Source organism: Pongo pygmaeus, chromosome 16 (genome assembly GCF_028885625.2).
Source record: "Pongo pygmaeus isolate AG05252 chromosome 16, NHGRI_mPonPyg2-v2.0_pri, whole genome shotgun sequence".
In the NCBI taxonomy this organism is placed as follows: domain Eukaryota; kingdom Metazoa; phylum Chordata; class Mammalia; order Primates; family Hominidae; genus Pongo; species Pongo pygmaeus.
In genome coordinates this window covers 75765532-75787184 of record NC_072389.2, presented here as the reverse complement: position 1 = coordinate 75787184, position 21653 = coordinate 75765532, and positions in this window count along the sequence as shown.

Here is a 21653-nt window from a genome sequence, read left to right as displayed (position 1 = left end):
TCTCTCCGATACTCTGACCCCTGACAGGGGGCAGGCTTTCCTATCCCCACTCTGCTGCCCACAGGCCTAGGACCCCTCCCTAGGGCACAGACTCCCAGGTAATAGGGACTCTCTCACCCACACAAAGTGACTCTAGCAGCTCATGGATCATCCTCCAAAGATAGTCACAGGTGCTAGGGCCCAAAAATAAACAATAGAAGTCAAAAGGGACCTGAAGAATATCAACAACATCCATTATACTCCCTCACATTGCTCCCAAAGGAAAGACTGAGATCAAATTTGTAAAGGCTTTATCACTGCGCCTGGCACACAGCAAGCAATAAAAGATAGCTATGATTGTCCAAAAAGGCTGAATGCACCAAGTGTTTAGGAAGTGCTAGGCCCTTGATGAGTACTAGACCTGGCTGGATGGAGCTGAGGAAGAGTGACCGGCGCCTAGAGACGCCTTTAGAGCAGCGCGGCTGGGAGTGGCCACCTCTCTTTTTATCCGGTGCAGCAAAAGACCCAGAATTCTCAGAACCGCCGCCAACCAAAAATGAAAAAACAAACAAAAAAATGGTATCAGCAATTAATTAGGCCTTTGCTTCAGTGCTCTGCTCTCTCTATTTGCCTTCACCAGCTTAGCATCCAATTTTTTAGCTGAGAAGGAGGGGCAGCAGGTTTCTGAGATATTTTTGCTAATGGGCTGAAATATTACACCCATAATTATAGCCTGGCTGCATATTTTTTTCTTTTGCTCATTTTGTTCAGCATAGCAAACATTGTATCTGATTACAGCCATTCATGTCTTCTTTATGAAATAGGGTTTATCACACTCGGCAGAAGGGATCAGCGGCGCTGGAGAAATTATCCAGGCTAAGAAACCCTCTATGGGCCTCTGCGGGGGAGATGCATGCTGCCAGATCTTGTCTCCTTGGATGGGACAAGGTGAGAGTGAGAGGGACTGGGACAGGAAGGATGGAGACAACCCGTCTCTGCCACTGTCCACCAGCCTGTTTCATTTTCTCCACCATCCCAACCTCCCCCAACCCATGCCCACTCCTGCCTCTGGGGCTTTGCTCATCCTGCCACCTCCCTTGGCCCTTTTAAGAATGCCCTCCTCCTTCTTGTCTACCTAGACCAGTATGATGCCAAGTATGGTCCACAGACCAGCATCAGTACTTCCTAGGAGCTTGTTAGAAATTCAAGTTCTCAAACTCCCACTCTTTGCCCTCCCAACTATTGAGTAAGATCTCTGCGTGCTGGGGCCCTGCAATTTGGATTTTAACCAGCCCTCCGGGGGATTCAGAAGCTCTCTCCAAAGCTTGAGACCCACTGAGCTAGATCAATCCTAAATCTAGGGCGTAGAGTCAAACGGGTCTGGGTTCCTGGTTCTGCCTCTTACTTTGTGCCACTGGGCAAGTTGTGTAATCTCTCTGGGCTTCAGTTTCTCATCTACAAAATAAATTATACCTGATTTGTGGGAGGAATTACAATAATATTCTTAGATTGAGCCATATGAAATTTCAGGTTTTCTAGGCCAAGAACGCTTGAATAGCAGCAATTTCATGCGGTTCAACCCGATAGCTCCCTTCGTTTCAGCCTGCAGATCTCAGCTCAGACCACACCTCTGCCTGAACCATCCATGATTACCCAGGCACAAAGGGCATGCATTCCTTGGAAAAAGCCCAGCGCTTCCTTTCCGAGCTTGTCAATTCCTTATGAGCTATCTCTGGTGTTTCTCTAGGGTGCCAATGTCATATGCTTCCCTCCCAGGCAAAGCCTCCTGGCCCCATATCCCTCACAGCAGAAGTTACTACCCATCTTTGACTTTTAAAAGAATTACTGACTGAGGCAGGAAGGCAGGAATTATTTGTTTAAAAGGAAGAGGGGTGGACAAGAGATACCAGGGGTAAAAATGAGAGGTTTAAGACCCAAAGCACAACCATTGTAGGTGTCAGGGGAAGACAAGTTCAAAGTTGAGTTTAACAGGAGGCGAGGAACGGGCAGGAACCAGAGAGCTGCATTTCATGCCTGAAAAGGAGGCATCATACCATTGCAGACCCTCGGGTGTGAGAGGGGCTGCGGGGCACTTGACCGCAGAATGGCTCAAAGTGTGGTCCCTAGAACAAGCAGCACCAGGTGTTACCTGGGCTTTGCACTCCCTCCAGCTGCTGAGTCAGAATTCCAAGAGTGGGACCTGGCAATCTGTTTAATCAGCTCTCTGGGTGACCCTGCTGCTCACTAACATTTTGAATCACTGGCTTTGTGTCACCACCACTGCAGGTTCCTGTCCTCTTGAGAGGATCCTCCAAGTGGCCATGGAATCCACCCTTGAACACCTTCGATGTTGGGAAGCTCTCTCCTTTCCCTTTCCAAAGCATCCTTTCCTCCTGCTGAGTGATGTCTCAGAAAAAAGAGCTGAAACTTGGGGGGCGGGTGGCAGGGAGAGATGTCAGGGTGGGAAGCAGTTTAGCAGGATGGAAAGGACTTTCCTTGACAAGATTCTTTGTGGCTAAATTTGCTTGAATAAAGGAAGACTAATACTCCAGTAAGAGAATTACTTATTTGAAATTAACTCTTGAGTATAAACTAAAATTACAGAACGTCTTAATTACCCTTGAAATAAGTTAGTACTGGGGATATCTCACTATTGGTGGTGGGTAGAATGGGGAGGTAAGGGGTGTCTCTAAACATCAGAGTAGGACTAAACGCTGCCTGTTTAGGGTCTAACTTATTTTTATATTCTCAGCTCTTGAAAATGACCTACATGTTTACTGAATACCCATGGTAGGCCAGACACTGTTCTATATATTAACTATACAAGGTTTTGAACAGGATAGAAACACTTTCTGCCCTCATATAGCTTACTTTCTGGGAGAGAAGACAGACAATAAACCAGGAAACAAAGCTGTGATATAATTTCATGTTGTCATATATGCAATGGTTTAAAAAAGTAAATATTTAAGCACTTTTCCAACAAGGTTTACCCTAACCACCCTATTTAAAGTCACAACCCCATCCAGCACCTGTGATCACCCCTCAGCTGCTGTAGTTTTTCCCACAGCACATGCCACTTTCTAGAATAGCATAATTTAGGTATTTATTATATTTATTGTCTGTCTCCTCCCACTAGAATGTACTCCAAGACGGCCAGGAAAAGCAAGTGTGGGGTGCAGATAGTGGGGTCTTAGTCACTGAAGCATCCCAGGTTTTTAAAGAGTGCTGAATCCATATTATTTGGTGACTTCCAACCAGGGACAATTTTGCCCCCCAGGGGACATTTTGCAATGTCTGGAGTCAATTTTAATTGTCACAAGTAGGAGGAGGATGCTCCTAGGATCTAGTGAGTAGAGGCCAGGGATGCTGCCGAACATGCTACAATGCACAGGAGAGCCCCCCCCATCCCCCCGACACAGAATGATCCGTCCAAAATGTCATGTGTTGAGGTTGAGAAAGCCTGTAGTAGAGAGTCAATAAATATGTGTTGGGCGGGTGGGTTTAATGAGAAGAGAACACCTATTGAAGGGTCCTGTTCCACAGAGGGTAGTCACAGATGCCTCTCTGAGAAAAGGGCATTGCTTGGAGAACTGAACAATATCATGGAGCAAGCCACATGGAGGGCCAAAGAAAGAAATTTCCAGGCAGAGAGACCAGCAAAGGTGAAGGCCTAGCATCAGAAGCAAGCTCCAGAGCTTCAACATGCTGCGAGAAGGATGGTGTGGCTGGGATCAAGTGGAGAGGTGATGAGGCCTGAGGGGAGGCAGGAGGGGCAGGGGTCAGACTTCAGAAACTCTGCAGACCAAGGGACACAGCCTGGGTGTTATTTTAAGCAAGGTTCAAAGTCATGTAGGGTAGTAATGTGAACTGATGTATCCTCTGGTCTCTGCTTGGGGGACAGAGTTTAGTGGGGAGCAAAGTGAAAGCAGCAAAGCCAATTAAGATAGAACTGCAGTGGTTCCAGCAAGAAACGTGGGGCCTGCATTAGGGTGGGAGCAGAAGTGGAGGGGTGAGGAATGGGCAGCTTGGAGGGTGTATTTGGAAGGTAGAGTCACAGAACTTGGTGATGGGTCAAGTGTGGAAAAGGGATGACTCTTAGGTTTGGAGATGAAGGAAAGAAAGAAGGAAGGAAGGGAGGGAGGGAGGGGGCAGGGTAGAGGAGGGGAAATTAATGATCCCAGGTTGTACAGTTAGGGACAACACAGACTAAATTCTAGATGTCGTGGTTCAGCCTGATGTCATTTATACATCAGCACATAATTCTCATGGACTAGCTATTTCCTTCCATCTCCCAAACATCAATATTGAGAACATTCTGTGTAGAGCCTCTAAAGGATATGGAGAAAATCTAGCCCATCTCCAGGAACTTACATCCCAGAGAAGGAGACAGACACATAAACAGCTTGGACAAGAGATGACTGGTGAATGTTAGAACAGAGATTCAAACAATGCAAGGAAGCAGGAGCTGGAATCCTACTGGGAAACTATTCAGTAGTTTGACTTTGATGAATGGGTGGTATTTAAGGATATTAAACGGCCTGAAATTCCCGAACCAGGAATCACCTAACCCTGGAAATAGAGAAATTTCAAATTCCTGATGACCCTGGCAACATCTGAATGGGCTGTGTGGCAATGAATCAAATATCTATACATTCCATATTTCTCACAGGGTATCTGTGTAGTACCAGGGGAGAAAAAACCTAGCACAGAGTAGGGACCCAGTAGATTATGTCTATAGCAATGACACATATATCGATGTTTATGTTATCTATTTAATTGAAATGTCTATTATTTACTTTGTCTGGATGGGGATATTGATGATGGCGAACTGAGGGTGATAATATTTGTGAGGATGCGGTTGAAGATATTGATCATACTGTAGACACAATATTGGTGATTCCCCATGGATGGTGAGAGTAGTGATGGCCCTAATGATCCTGCTTTTTATAACATTGATTATGATGTTGGTGTGGACAGGTTAGTGACAGTGACCATAATATTGCTAGTGACAATGGTGATATGAATAGTGATGTTGGTATTAGCCATGACTCTAAAGACAATGCTTTTGATGATATTGATGACATTGGTATGGGATATATTGATGACAGTAGCAATTACAATATTGCTAATGATTAAGATGGTATTTATATTGAAACAATATTAGTAATAATGATATTGGTGATAAGGATTCTGATACTGGCAATGTCAACATTAGCAATGATATTGATTCTGGTGATGACATTGGGAGTGGTTTAAAAGCTGCTGCTGTGTGATTTGGCAACACTGAAGGAGATGATAATGGTTATGCTGACACTGATGATAGCATTTGTGATAATGATACACAGCATGATGATTGAGAGCTTGTTTTGGCACCAAAGAGACTTGAGTTCAAATCCAAAGTCTGACATTTACTACTGTGTGACCTCAAAAATGCCAGCCACTTTGTACCTCCATTACTTCATCTATTAAATGAGGACAATTATAATGGTGCCTATTTTCTAGGACTGATGTGAGGATTAAATCACATCCTGCATGTAAAACCTGGAATACATAAAACAGTGAAATTAACATGATGATGATGGTGATGATGGTGAGATGCTCCTGGAGATAATGGCGCTGATGACTCTTTTGATGATGCAATTAAGATCATTTATTGGTGATATTATGTCAGCGATTGTGATAAAGCTATTGATAGTGAAGAGACTGATAATTTTGATTACAATTATGATCGATGGAAATGGCATTATGGAGTGTTAAAAGCACTCATCTTGGCATCAAACAGCAAGGGTTCAGTTTCCAACCATGCCTCTTCCATTCTGTGTAACCTTGGCCACATCATAGCTTGTGAAGGCTAGAAGGCCACTTGGAGCTCATCTCATCCACCTTCTGGTTTGACAAATGAGGCAATTCAGGTCCAGAGAGATGAGGTGACTTGCCCTGGTCCCTTCAGCTGTTTAGCTCGGCAGGGCTGGAATGGGGCTCCGTCCCTTTCCCTCTTCAGCATATTTAGTCTCTCTGATTAGACTCCTTTGCTCTGCGTGTGTGTGTGTGTGTGTATGTGTTCATGCACACATGTGCATGTGTGTGTTCTTCTTAGCATCTACTAGCAGAGCAACCAGTCCAATTTGCAAAGAACCATTTCGTGAGAAGTCAGGTCCTGGGTGTCCTCTTTTTTCCTCTCCCCAGATAAGCAGAGACCAAGGATTGCTACGGATTGGCTGTGGCTGACAAGGAGTTGAAATGGGTAATATTTGCCTAGTTTTTAATGTCTGGTGTCTATAGCTTGCACTTCCATCATTCTATTATATTGGTGACAGGCAGGCCCAAGCCACAGAGAAGAAACAAATTACCTAATAAATCAAGGCCCCAGCATCTAAAGTGGACAGTGTTATTAGACTAGGGGAGAGAGGGATGCTAAGTGATAGGTAGGGCTGCCTGGGAAAAATGGTCCAAGCAGGGACTCATCTGTCTATTTCTCCATAAATAATTACACACAACTGATATGCATCTGAGACAGAACATGATATGTTATTATTAACTAAACAGTGGGAGAGAGACCATGGCAGGAGGGGGGAGGGAGAGAGCACTGGGGAAACACACAGCAGCATTCATGATATCCCTCACTATAGAACAGGCATGACCATAATAGCACCTACCTCATCGTGTTGTTGTGAGAATTAAATGAGTTAATGCTTGGAAAGCACTTAGAAGAGTGCCTGCTACAGAGCGAACACTATCCTGAGTGTGTGTTAAACAGATGATCGTCTCCACTTTATGAATGGAGAGGCTGAGGCACAGAAGGAAAGCAATGTGTGCAAGGCAATAAAGAGCAAAAGTGAAACTGATGTTTGAATCCATATCCAGTCAACTCTGAAAATCAAATTCTTTCCCCTTCCTAGGGGTGGGCAAACTTTGTCTTTAAAGGGCCAGACAGTAAATATTTTAGGTTTTAGGCTTCGTAGGCCACAGAACCTCTTGCAACTATAGTTGACCCTTGAACAATATGGATTTGAATTGTGCAGGTCCAAACGTGGGCCAAATATACAGCGTATGCAGAATGCAAAACCCTAGCTTAAGGAGGGCTGCCTTTTCATATATGCAGGTTCTGCAGGGCCCACTGCAGAGCTTGAGTATTCACAGATTTTGGCCTCCACTGGGCTCCTGGAAACAATCCCCCGTGGACATGGTGTTGTAGCTTGAAAGCCACCATAGACCACCTGTAAAGGAATGGGCACAGCGATAACCAACAACACTTCATTTATAAAAACCGGCAGCAGGCAGATTTGGCTGTAGTTTGCTGACTAACCCCTGCCCTTCACTACTTGAACAACTCACCTAAGTGATCCCTGTTCAACAAGAACTTTTAAAATATCTGCACTCTGTACCATGGGGTGGGCATTTTTCTCTCCCTGCTCATTCCACACCCCTTGCAGACACCCTTCACAAAGGGCTTTGCCTTTGTTGGTCCCTGTGAGCGTCCTGTGGCTTGGGAGGGCAGGGGCGCCCCAGCCCACAAGGCGGAGCCTGGAGGAGGTGGCGCTCTTGGAGAGCAGTGCACAAAGCCGGGAAGCAGGCGCTGCACTGCCAAACCTCTGTGGGCTTTGCCTAGAAGCCCCATGATAATCCTTTGTGGGCTGTCAATAAACAAGTTGAACCCCGTAATCACCCACCGCTTAGCTTCCTGGCTTTAATTTCCATGAAGGCTGGAGAAAACAGTGGCTAAGGATTTTGCTTCCAGACAATAGCAGCAAACATTTTCCCCAAGGACATCTCAAAGCAGGGCTGGCACTACCTCATCTAGTTAAGCCTTTCAGCTCTCACACACACAGGCCGAGGGGCCAAGCTGAGCAAGAGTTGCACACACTGCCCCAGAAAGCTGCCTGCACGCTCCAAGACCAGGAACAAAAGCAGCCCTTGAGTGCTTCCAGAGCCTTCTCAGGAAGCCTTCTCAGTAAAAGGCTGGAGGCTCCCCCAGCTTCCTCCCACCCATAACCCACCCCTGACCTTTCCGACCCTCCATTCAGGGACAACACATAGGCCCCCTTGTGACTTCATCCTTTCTCCGACACCGTGGCCCGCCTCCAGGACAGTAATGAGGACCTATTAGGTTTCATTATTTGAGCTGATAATTGCCAGGCAGATAATTTAGTAGATACTTCAGCACAGCAAAATTGCCTTTGGTTTAGTCTCAGTGGCCCAGTGGGTTCCTGTTCTGTTAGGAAATCCCACTCTGATCTTTTTGCAGTAGGGAACTATTCTTGGGGGAGACCTACAAATTCTTTTCAACGCTTTAACAAAACAAAAAACAAAAACGCCAGCCAGCAATGAGCTATTGAACAACCGGTTTGGAATCAGAAAGCACAGGTACGAGCTTGAGCCTCACAACTTGCTAGCTGTGAGCCTTGGGCAAATAACTGGTTCTGTCTGAGTCTCTGTCCTTCATCTGTAGTGTGGTTGCCGTCCCAGCTCTGTCACAAGCTGTGTGACCTTCAACAAGTCACTCTGCTTTTCTGGTCTTCTCATCCTTAAAGCGGGCTGACAATCCCTGCCTACCTACATACCTGCCTGCCGTGATCCTGTAAGGATCGAAGTGAGAGATGGAGTGAGATGGCACTTGGAAACTTACAGGACAATGTGGCAGGATGGTGACTTATTATAGGGTGTGCAGATTTGGAGATTGGTCAGGAGTGGGTTCAAATATGGCTGCCTCACAAGTTCTATTGCTATGAACGCAATGGCCAAGTGTAGGCTTCCAAGACGGTAGAGTTGAGGTTGGAGAAAGATGTCTTGTCCCTTCTCTAGTGGCCCAGAACTAGATGCAGCTGAGCCTGCAAATGGGCCTTCAATCATGGCATAGAAGTCAGGGGCAAGTAAATGGTTTGCCAGGTCCCAGAGCCAGGAGTACTGGACACGGAGTGAGGAAACTGGCATTCCCAAGTGATCTCTTTTGCGTCTTTGATACTCATTTATTCCTTCATCTCACAATACTTCCTGAGCATCCACAATTGGGGAAGGTCCTTGACCGAGTGCTTGGGAGACAGAGAAATAGCCCTGCTCTCTGCCCTCAGGTAGTCAAGTAGCCAATTATAACAAGTGTTGTTTGTACCATGAAAAAGTGCGCTCCAGGGGCAGTGGGGTCCAGGAGAGAGAGGAATTGTGTGCTGGGGATGGAGAGACGCCACAGGATCAATGGCACTTGGTCCCAGTGGCTGTAGGCACACCACTCCTGCTCCCCAGGCACCTGCCTCAGCATGCGTCAGAAAGCAGGATTGCCCGTGTAAGCCCAGCCCACTTCCCTAGGGAGCTATGCAGCAATTGAAATAAAGTGGAGGTGGCCCAGGAAGTTAATGTGATAGACAGATGTAAGAAGTGGCATTATAAGCATGGCAACTACTAGGCTAATTGGACAAGCAGACCTATGTGTGGCCTCCAGATCACCTGCCACCTGGGCACCATCCACACCCTTGTGCCAACCTGGGTCACTGAACACTCCAAAGCTCTGCCAGGCAGGGCCCACGCTCTGGGCATCTCCCCCCACCACGGTGTTCAGATTCTACAAATCTGGAACTTCAGCATTCAAACTAATTCTAGAACAGGATAAAAAACATTTAGGTCCCCTTGTTTTGTGTTTGGTGTAAGTGGCATCCCAAGAGGACAAAGGACTTGTCCAAGCTCATTCAACCAATCAGCTTCGGGGTGGATGTTTGAATCTAGATTTCCTTTCTCCTCCACTCACTGCTCCCAGGGTCCCCCTCATCCTAAGCCATGCCTTCTGCCTCCTGCCTGTGATGAATTGAATTGTGTATAATTGATAAATTATGCAAAAGGGCGCCTGGCAGTTTTCTGAAATGTTGGGTAGCTTCAAGGCAGCCCCTGGGGAGACAGCCTAATTTTATGGAAACCTCACACTCTGTCTGGCCTGTTTTGTGTAAGTCAGATTGATATAACAAGACTCTGGGGAGTTGACTTGATTTCTAATTTTATTCTCTAGGTGAGCTGAATGAGATATAACTGTAATGAGTGTGTTGTCTGGGGCAGACAGTATAACAGCAGTGGAGAAAAATGTCTTTTCATCTGCCTAATGGATTGTTTCCCCAGCTGGACTTCCCTGCTTCAGGATCCAGCCTTCTTCCTTTTTGGGGGAGGAGGCCATGTAGCAAGTGAAGGGAAGCACAGGGAGTGGAGGGGACAAATCCAAGCCTTGCAGGAAGGAGGGACAGCAGGACCGAGCGACTCTGTCTTTTCTGCTAAGGCCACCCAGCCCAGCCCTGGCATAGCCCTTGGCAACTTGTCTTTCCCGAACTCAAAGAGCACCACACTTTCTCCCTCAATTCTTTTTGACTAAGCTAAGTATTAGACCAAAACATTCATGAGTATTAATACTTAAAACTTTCCTGAGTATGAAGGCCCCACTGAAGATCGTGCCTCCATGGTTATCAGCCCACCTGGCATGCCATGGCATGAAGGGCAGTTTCCATTACCTTATAGAACCAGGGAGCCTCTTCCAGCTCACAAGAGGACAAGTGAGCCATGTGCAAAAGGGACCCATTCTGTTGGGCACCGACTATGTGCCAGATGTTGTAACCCTGACAACAACCCTAAGAGGTAGATATGAGTGTCCCCACTTCACAGGTGAGGAAGCTGAGGCCCAGAAGGGTGAGATGACACAGGCTCACTTGCCTAAGCTTACAGAGCTCCTCGGTGACCCAGGCTAAGACTTGAACTTGAGTCTCTGTGACACCGAAGCATACTCTGTCTTCTGTTCCACACTGGCTCCCTTTGGAAGAGGAGCAGAGGGGCTGCTCACTGCAAAATGTCAATACTCAGCCTCTTCCTCAACCCGGCCCACTCGGCTTTCAGCTTAGCCGTGGCCCTTCATCTTAGCCACGCCCCTCACACGTTCATTAAAGATTTACTGAAACATCTTAATTCAATGTAACCATAGATTCTAAAACAGCAGCCCCCCCTTATTCTTCCCTCTCTCTCCAACCCCATGCCCTCTCCCTCTCTCCTCTTCCTGACACTCCCCACCACACGCTCACACACTGACCCCCACCTTCACATCCTCCAGCCAGACACAGCCCAGACAGGCTGTGGCAGCCCTGGAGCCAGGAGCCCTAGACTGTGACCTGGGGGCTGCCACTGATTTTCATGGGCCCTCTCTGGGCCTGTTTCTTCAACTGGCAAACATGGACAAAGAAACGTCCTCCCATCTACTCCCTGGGGCTGTCTGAAGGCCATGAGGTGATGAATATGAAAACGCTGTAAAAGCCAGTAGTCTAATTACAATAGCAAGAATAATAATAATGGCTCCCGTGTATTAGATGCTAACTGTGGGCCTGGCCTGGCTGTACTGGATGCTCCTGGGCTTGGACTCTTGCTTCTCAGTGAGACTGTATTACCACTGCCCAAGTCCATTGTCACTCACCCAACTTTTTGAGGCCTGAGTGCTTTGTTCCACACCCCCTACCACTCTGTGCCGATTAGAGGGTCAAGGAGGCCAACAAATAACACCCCTCTCTCCTTCTAAGTCCAGAACCTAGTAAGAGAGAGTCCAGGAGGCAGACAATGGAGATGAAAATGTCAGCCTTATGTCCAAAGCTGGATCTGAGGTCCTGGCTTAGAGCGGGGGGATCAGTGGGTTTCCTGATTCTTCCTCCTGAATGAGCCTTAAGAAATTTCAGCCCCTTTCCCCGCTGCCCAGATAGTTCTGGCCCAGTTAACGGGATCCGATCACAAGGCCCACAAGAGGCCAGAAGGCCCCTCCTTGCAGGCAGGAGGGCAGGGCTGGAGGCCAGAGCCAGAAGGGGCAGGATAGACGTGCGCATTTCCCCCCAAACTCTCTAGCTCCCCTAACCAGTCAGTGATTCGTCTCCAAGGAAACAATGGCCAGGCAATGGTGGCCTTAGGGTGACCAACCATCCCAGTTTGTCTGGAACTGTTTTCATTTTAGCAAGAAAAGTCCCACATTCCAGGAGATTCCTCAGTCCTGACCAAACCGGGAGAGCTGGTCACCCTAGGAGGTCCCTTAACATTTTGCAGATCCCTGTCCCCCTACCCCGGTGCCTGCCCTGCCCTTGCCCTGAACTGGATCTCATCAGGTTTTCTTGCCCAGAGGTTCCTGGCCTCTCCAAGTGGTCTAGGTAGGCTGCTGGGACAGGCCTCCCCTGGGCTTGGGTCTAGCTCTCCAGTGCTCCCTGCGGTGGCATCAGACAGTTCCCCAAAAACCTGGGCAATGCAGACCCTGCTCAGGTCCCCAGGCCCTAGTCCTTCCCTGGGCACTACCCAGAAAACTCCTGGACTGCAGGCTGGCCTGCTCACTGTGCCCCTGGAGCTCACAACATTCCTGCCCAAGAGCCCGTCTTCCTGCAATGGTGGAGGCAATAATTCTAATCCTCTTTGCCTGCACAGCACCCATGGAGTGACACACCTCATCTCTTATGCGTCTCCTGACCACCCTGTGGCAGTACCAGGTTGGGAAGGGATCGTCCTTCCCGCTGATCAGACAGCAAATGTGGCCTGGCTATCATCCTCGGGGTCACAGCTAGTCAGGGCCTCAGAGAATCCTGTCCTCATGACCTAAGGACAAAAAATGAGAGGTGAGAAAGGCAGCTTAGGAGACTGACATTTAGCGGAAGAAGCAGCCCTGACTTCTTATCTAAGCAAAGACATGAGTGTATGGCGCTGGCATGAGCCTCACTTCCCCCATCAGTGAAGCAGAGCCCTATGCTACCTAAAGAGGCCTCCAGGTGTGCTGAAATTCTTTGCCCAGGACCTCGGCTTCACTTAGCAATGACCCTGGGTCCCTACTGGCTGCCCCTTGGGCTCTCCCAGCTCATGTGGCCTGACTTAGACCCCACATATGGGCCTCGCCATTCCAGGTCCTGGCTCAGCTCTTGGCTGGGAGCCAAGTTCCCGGTGTGTGAGGTCTCCGCTGTGTGAACTTTACAAGTCATGTACTGTATTAAGACATCTGAGTGCTCTAGAAGAATAAACTCACACCTTCTCTGGAAATGGGATGATAAACCTAGAGGGTGTCAGTAACCTAGGAACTGCAGAGACAGGATTAGGGGGAGCAACCGACATTTAGGAGCTGCTACCTGTTGGCACTGAAATCAATTCCCGCTGCAGCCAGCCTGGGGCCAAGCTCTGGAGAAAGGGAGTCGGGAGGGGCCTAGAGTGGGGCCTTCAGCCGAAGTCATCCAACCACACCCATGACACACAGACTGTGTGTTAGGCCTCCATGGAGCAGGGAGGTTAACACAAGACACAGGGGACCTGGCCTCTATCCTCAGGGGATGCCTGGGGAGGATGGAAGGACCCTGAGGCCGGAGTTTGCCATGGAAGCCCCTGTGTCCACAGCCTCTAAAGGGAGACTGAAGAAGCGGCAATCTCAGCTGACCCATGGCTGTCAGAGCTGAGGGGCAGTTCGTATCCGCTTCAGCCCGCCCAGTAGCCACCTCCAAGGAGGGAGGTGGGGACCTGGATGTGCAGTGGGGGACGCACAGGGACCTTCAACCCCACCCAGAAAGGGGAGGAAAAAAGCCGAGACAGGCTGGAGCAAATAAGGCTGAATGTGAATGCTCAGGGAATCTGGGTGGTAGGGTGAGGCTTCCAGTGGTGTTGCTGGTTGTATTATATTTACTTTCTCTGGATTTTACCATTTAAAACAAAATCTAGTTCAATGAGCAACAGGGGAACCAAGATGGGATGCGGCTGGGGGCTTTGGTCACACAGGGGCAAGCTGGTGCTTCGCTCCAGACCTCTCTGACCCCAAGCCACCCACACCCCAGCACTTTGGCCTTTTCTTCTCTACAGCAGGGACCGTCACCCACCCTACAGACTCCAAGTCATTATGATGGTCTTTAAGGTGATGCCCACAGAATCACACCTTATGGGCTGTCTCCTACCCTCTGTGTCAGCAAGAAAGCTTGCTTGAGCAAATATAAGATAGTGGGGCTTACGAAAACAGCAAGAATGAGCAGCAGATGCCTCACAGCTAGGAAACACCGGCAGGCCAGGGAGTTTGGTCTCCAGCGAAGGTCCTGCTTGTGTGTCAGCGCCTCCCGCACCTTGCCTGCTGACCGACCCGGGAGATGGATGCCTTTAGAAATCCTTTCTCCCGGGACCCTCCCACCTCTTCTTTTACATTCGTTTGCATATTTGGCTCTTTCCACCTAGAATCCTCTGTTATCTCCAATGTCAGAGAGCATCCATTGTCCTCGCCAAGGGAAACCCCCAGATCCACCTCTCTCCCTCTCCTGGCTCCGGGCCTTTTCCTGTCACCCCTGTGATCTTCAGAATCCAAACTGTCTTTGCATATTTTGTGTCTTCCTCTCCAAATCTGACTGCTCCTGCCATCTAAGTCTAGCTCGCACCCCTGCAGCTCCATCCCTGAGCTCTCTGACATGCGGGTCTCCCGCCCATCCTCAACCTCAGTGGCCGTGGCTGAATCCTCCTGTAATCCCTTTAATCTGACCTTCATGGTATAGGCTCATCAGAGGAAACACAGGCCTGAGCCCTTGCTGGAGGACACGTGGCCCGTCACACCAAGCAGGCGTGACTAGGCCACTTCCTCAGATCCCTGGAGGACTCTGGAGGTGGGCAAGCTAATGGCTGCGTTTGCTGCCTAGTCTTCCTGACCCTCGGGGGTCAAGGTCAGGCCCAGCTGCCCTCAGAGCCCCTCTTGGCTTCCACGTCTGTGAAGAGCAGGGAGTGTTCTGGCACAGGAGGCCGGCTCACACAGGCCTGGATGGAAAGGAAGCCCCTGTGAGTCAAGGGGAAGTCCAGAGACCCACTTGAGGCAGGCGTCTGCTTGAAGAGTGCCCTAAGTGAGAGTCAAGTGGGGGAGCGTGTCCTCTGAACATCCGGACTGTTCCATTCTGAGAGTGGGAAGGCTCTCGGCTGGGCTGGAAATGGATCATTAGGAGTCTGAGGTGAAGAAGTGGAAAGACAGCATTTTTGGTGCTTTTCCCAGGAGCGTGGAGTGTCTGGCTTGGGCAGAGCCCAGGAAGATGTCAGGACCCACCCAGCCCACGTGCTGAATGTGGGGACTGGTCCCATTTCTCCATTAATGATGTGATAATCCAAGAGAGACACAAAGAAAACCTTCTCATAAAGCAACCCCTGAACACTTGGTGAGATCCAAGGTCATTTGGCACTTGATCAAGGGGTCATTTAAGCTTCAGCCTCCTCCTTCCTTTTCATGTCCACATAGGGTGCATGGGACAGTAAGTCACCCACCTGCAGCAGGGAGCATAGGACTGGGGCCGGGCTGGAAGGTGGCTCTGACCCAGGATTCCAGCAACCTCACCAGGTGAGATTGGGAACCCTCCCTCCTTCTCCCAGCCTCAGCATCTCTCGTATCAGTAAAAGACAAGGATTGGGCTAGGAGGCTTCTAAAGACTCTTGCAGTTCAGGAAGTGCAGAATTGGGCCCTGTACTTGCACAGGTTTGAAAATAAGTGCCTCACTTCTCTCACCTTAATCCTGGCCAGCGGTCCTATCTTTATTTGAAATTTTGATATTTTACTCATCATGGATTTCTTTTTGCTTTAATTTTGATTTTTTTTAAATTAATAGACAATTCTTTTAGAGCAGTTTTAAATTTTCAGAAAAATTAAATGGGAAATACAGAGTTCCCATGCATCCAATTGAATGCATCCAGTTCATGAATGTATTATAATGTATGCATTGACACATTAGGATTCATACTGATTAGTATCAATAGTATTGACTAGTATCGATACGTGAGTAGTAACTAATGTTCACGGTTTACATTAGGGATCATTCTTAGTGTTGTATATTCTGTGGGTTTGGTAAATTTATAACGATGTGACTCTACCATGATAGCATCATGCAGAATAGTTCCTCTGCCCTAAAAATCCCCTGATCTCACTTGTTCATCCCTTTCCCCTCTCCCCCGTTCCCAACCCCTGGCAACCAGTGATCTTTTCACTGTCTCCACAGTTTTGCCTTTTCCAGAATGTCTTATTGTTGGAATCATACAGTCTGTAGACTTTTCGGATTGTCTTCTCTCACTTAGCAATGTGTATTTCAGGTTCCTCCAGGTCTTTTTGTGGCTTGGTAGCTCATTTTTTATGGCCGAATTATATTCCATTGTCTGGATGTACCACAGTTTATTCATCCATCCACCTACTGAAGGACATCTTGGTTTCTTCTGATCCCTGTCTTTATTTGAAATTTTGATATTTTGTTTGCATTAATTGTGATGTTTTTAAAATTTTTCACTTAAATTTTATTTTTCTTGATCACTAAATTTTTCTGGTTCCTTATAAGTTTTGTGCAGGAGGCACGCTCTAGTCCTGGCCCTGGTCTTACCTCTGTTTGCTCAATATTCAGAAGCGAGGGAAAGGCAGGTGATACCAAGGATGGAGCAGAATCCAAAAGACACAGCCCAGTACAGGTCTGGGCACCAGGGGGCTCTGAAGCACCTTTAGGGGAGTCCTTGGAAATACTGATGGGCCCCTTCTTCCCCATTACCTCTGCTGTCCCCTACATCCCTCACTGCTTCTAAGCTCCTCCCTGGTCCTCTCGGCTGGATATCCAATCTGGGATAGCAATGCCAACCCCTGTCTTCCCAAGCAGCTGGTTCTGCCACGTCTCCCTCCTTAAGAATCCACACAGCTCCTCAGTGCCTTCTGCATCTGGTCCAAACTCCTTGGCATTGGAGGCCCGTGCTCAGCCTGCCATCCCCATAATTGGGTTTTCCACAGGCTTCGGCCACACCAGGGAGCTTTACTCACTCTCCCCTCCCTCCCCTTCAGGCTTTTGTTCATGTCGTGTCCTTACCTTGGGACACCCTCTTCAAGAAATGACAAGGCATCATGGAGGGCTGAATCCTTTCCGAACCAGAGATCTTTCTTCAAATAAAACAGTTCTTGAAAACCTTACATAGAAAACAAGTCCAAACAGATCTGTTCTGCTTGAAGCAGGTGGACTCCCTCTTCTTCCCTGAGGCACCACATCCAGACCATGGGTGAGTCTGAGAAGCGTTGATAGAGAAGACCCAGTCTTCGTGACAAATTGCTTGAGCCGGAGCCCTGGGCTTCCCCCACATGCCCTTTGTGGCACTCCAGCCACAAGATCAGGATTCCTGCTGCACTGAAAGCCCTGGGTCTGGTGCATCTGTTCTCCTATCAGACCCAGAAACTTGTCTCACTATCCCTTCTTCATCAGTCTATTTATTTATGCAACCAGCATTTACTGAGCACCTACTAATTCCGCTACCATTTATGGAGTGCCTACTATGAACCAGGTACTATTCCAGGCACTGGAGATGAAGGAGTGAATGAAATAGACAAACCTCTGCCCTCCTTGAGCCAACAATGGAGTGACGGGAGACAGGTAAGAAACAAAACAAATAAATACAGTACATGGAATAATTAGAAGATGGTGAGTGCTGTGCAGAAAAATAAAGCAGGGATGAGGCATCCCAATTTCAATGCAGAGGTCAGGGAAGGCTCCCCGGGAAGATGACATCAGAACCAAGAGTTGAAAGCTGTAAGCACAAGCTGGGAAAGAGAACTCCAGGCTGCGGGTAGAGCAAGGATCCAGGAGCATGTCTGGCTCACTGGGGAAAAGCGAGGAAGCCCGCATGGTGGGGGCCGTATGAGCAACAGGGATTCGGGGAGGAGGGGAAAGGAGGACACCGCTCTGCCATGTAGGGCCTGGTAGGCATAGTAAGGTCCTTGGCTTTTTCCAAGTAATAATTAGAAGGTTTTAAGAAGAGAAGTAGCAAGATACAGCTTGGGTTTTTAAAAGAAGGTCCCGATCGAAAATTTCCCACTGCTCATCAGATCCCCTCTATCTTGCTCAGAGCCCCAGGAGACTGCTGGATCTGGGACAATTGCATCCCAGAGCAGATCCAGATTTTGGGAGGCTTAAAGTTTAAACAATTTATGTGGCCTTGTTTTAAAAAAGAAAAAAAGAGGCTGGGTGTTGTGGCTCACACTTGTAATCCCAGCACTTTTGGAGGCTGAGGTAGGTGGATCGCTTGAGGCTGGGAGTTCAAGATCAGCCTGGGCAACATGGTGAAACCCTGTCTCTACAAAACAAACAAACAAACAAACAAATTAGCTTGGCATGGTGGCACATGCCTGTAGTCCCAGGTACCTGGGTGGCTGAGGTGGGAGATCGCTTGAGCCCGGGAAGCGGAGGTTGCAGTAAGCCAAGATCACGCCTCTGCACTCCAGGCTGGGCAATAGAGTGACACCCCATCTCCAAAAAAGAAAGAAAAAGAAAAAGAAAGAAAAAAGAAACAAAGAATACAAAATTACAAGTAAAAGACCTGCAAGTGGGCTGGGCATGGTGGCTCATGCCTATAATCCCAGCACTTTGGGGGGCCGAGGCAGGTGGATCACCTGAGGTTGGGAGGTGGAGGTTGCAGTGAGCTGAGATTGTGCCACTGCACTTCAGCCTGGGCAACAAGAGTGAAACTCCAGCTCAAAAAAAAAAAATTAAAACAAAACAAAACAAACAAACAAAAACCTGCAAGTGAGAGGCCTGCGGCTTTAGCTTCCTTAACGTCTTACTAAATTTGCTTTGACAATACTATTCAAGCTCCTCTGCCCTCTGGCTTCCAGCTGGGTTCAGCCAGGGGCAGCTGTGGCAGGAGATGGGAGGGCATGGGGAGAGAATGGTTGGGGTGCTTATTGTCTTGGGGGTGGCAGTGTCTCTCAACTGAAGGCAGAGCTGCTGTGGGTAGCCCCTCTGACAGCTCCAGCTCTTGCTAGGTCCCAGTTGCCCCAGGAGCTTGACCATCCCTGGCTGGTTTCTTGGCTAATGGAGTCTTCATGAAATGCTCCCCTTCTGAGTGTTCCAGGACCCAACTGGTACACTTACTCTAGCTGCTCTGTTGAGATTGGGCAGCTGAGGTAGATCCAGGAGGCCACTGCAAGAACCCAGGGCAGAGAACTGATGGTGCTGGCTTGATTCAAGGTGGTAGCAACAGGAAAAGGATGATGCTAAGACTTTCGATCTGGATGCCTTCTCCTGAACCCTATACACCAGCCTAGAATATCATGGAAACCCCATAAACTCACTGACCAGGACCCCACTGTTTCCTAACTCTCTGACTCAACCTTTCTAAGCCTCAGCTTCCCCATGGGTGAGATGGAGATTGAAGAATACTTCCCTTGAAGAGCCCCTGAAAGCAGCCAACCCGTCACAGGTGCTCAGTGGATGTTTCCCTTCAAGATCCTCCCAGTCAGTCTCTGCTTTCTCCAGAAGCTTCCCCTGATCTATCCAGCCACACAGAATGAGCAACTGCTTCCAAAGCTTCTGTTGCATCCACAATCAGAATCAAAACACTTCGACTTGATGCTTTCTACCATTTTCTGTGATGTCAGCGTTTGGTCTCTCCAGCTTGATTTTAGACTTAGGCAGGCTGCAAACTCTGTCCTCTCCTGAACTCCTCACGGAACCCAAGTACAGTGACATCAACCACAGCAGCAGCATTTACTGTGCCCATCACATGCCGGGAACTGTCCAACTTTATATACATGATCTTTTTAAATGTTTTGTCTTATTTTTAATTGACAAGTAGTAATTGTATATATTTATAAGGTACAATGTGATATTTGGATACATGTATATATTATGAAAGGATCAAATCAGGCTAATTAGCATATCCATCACATCAAATTTGTATCATTACTTTGTGGTGGAACAATTAAAATCCTTTCCTGTAGCTATTTTGAAATGCAAGCCCATTATCTTGTCTAATCCTGATAACAATCCCAGAAAGTAGGCAGTAATAGAATCCTCACATTATAAACAAGAAAACTGAGGTGCACAGTGGTTAAGCAACCTGCCCAAGGTTACACCTCGCCAGTGTGGATCAAGGATTCAAACCCAGATCCATCTGACTTCATAGCCAGCCCTTTTAATTACCAAACAATGCTTCCTTTTTATCCACATAAGCACTCAAGAAATATTTACTTATTGATTAATTGGTAGACTCTGCACGTTAATACTTCCAAGACTGTCTCTTTGTATGTCAGTCTGTTTTCCCTAAATGCCAACTCTACTGAAAAATGTATTGATCATTCCCTGTAATAATTTGTCATCTGGTGATTGGGGTTTACAAACTGCCAATTGCCCAGAAGGAGAATGGGAATTTGGGCTGTTCAAATAGCCTGTTTTTAGGAGTGGGAGTTTGTCAACCGCCCTTGTAGCACGTGTCTGTTCCCCTGCTGCAGGGCATGCCGGGGGAAGGGACTATCCTGCCTGATGATGGGGGGTGATCTGGGGGCCCTGGGACCCTGGGCCTGGCTGCTGGACTCTTCCCCTCGCCTACTCCAGCCCCAGAGCCAGCTGGCTGAGACAGACATTGAGTGATATCTCAGGATAGATGCCTGTCAAGTGCTTCTCATGTTGTGACAGTAGGCAATTATGATTTATTTCACAAGAAATCAACAATAAACTTCAGCAAAGGAAAAAAAAGATCAGAGAATTTAGGATGACAAAAGCACTTGAAGGAATTTTGTTGATGGATTTTTAACTGGAAGATAGAGAAGGAAGAAATATACACATACATGGAGAATCCCTAAATCTGCACTATCCACCTCTCCCCATCTCTGACAGACGAGGAATTTCTCTTTTTCTAAAGCCCTGATAAAAAATCTCATGTCCTTCAGGAAGTCCTCCAGATTTCTCAGCTGGATACGACAACTTGGTCCTCTGAGCCTTCTCTCTCCCTTTATCTACCTCTCTCTAAAGGCACATCCATTCCCACCTTAGCTGGGAGCTTTTTGTGAGCTCATCCAGACCATCTGCTCTTTCAGAGATGAGACGATGAAATGGCCTATGTGTGGTGAGCCCATGTCTATGTGCTGTTTTGTGCATGGTACAGTTTAATAAATAAAATATGTGTTCATGCACATGTGTGTCAGTATTGGTGTCCAGCATCCTCAGGGTAAAGCAGAGGTCAATCACTCACCTTACAGTAGGAATGAATTTGTCAACATGATTCCAGTGAGAGAAGAAGAAACAAATAACTCCCAAGGGCCTCTCTCTGTCCAGTTCTGCATCATTGGTTGAGAAACCTCAACCAGCAGGTGAGTCCCTCGCCCTGTCTACACCCCAACCTTCGCCATCCTTCCTTTCTGAAAGTAATTACAAACAATTTCAAATTCTGCATGAAAAGTGTTTGTTTCTACCTAGATGTTTGACCTGACTATAAATAGAGTATAATTTTGTTTTAGACATCGAAATTAGAGAACCAAAAGCATTCTATTATGTTAGCAACTATAAGCAAGAAAGCCAGAGGGGGAAAGAGCTGTTGTTAAGCATGGGTTTGAGTCAAAGAGGCTGGGTTTCAAATTCCAGCCTTGCTATTTCTGAGCTGTATGAATGCAGGCAAGCCACTATGTTTCCTGTTCTATAAAATGGGGATAGTGATACCTGCCTCTGAGAACTGTTAGAGATTAAAGAGATGTTGCTTGTAAAGCCCTAGGCACAGTGTCTGCTTCATGGTAAGCCCTCAGCACACAGAATCACACTCGTTGGGGCGGAAAGCTGAGGTCTCCATCTGATGTCGCATTCCATGTCTGACTTTGGGCCAGTCATTCCCTTCCTCTGGTCCTTGGTTTCTCTACTGACCAAACAGTTGGGAGGGATGGCTCTGTGTCCCTTCTGTGTCTAAACATCTAT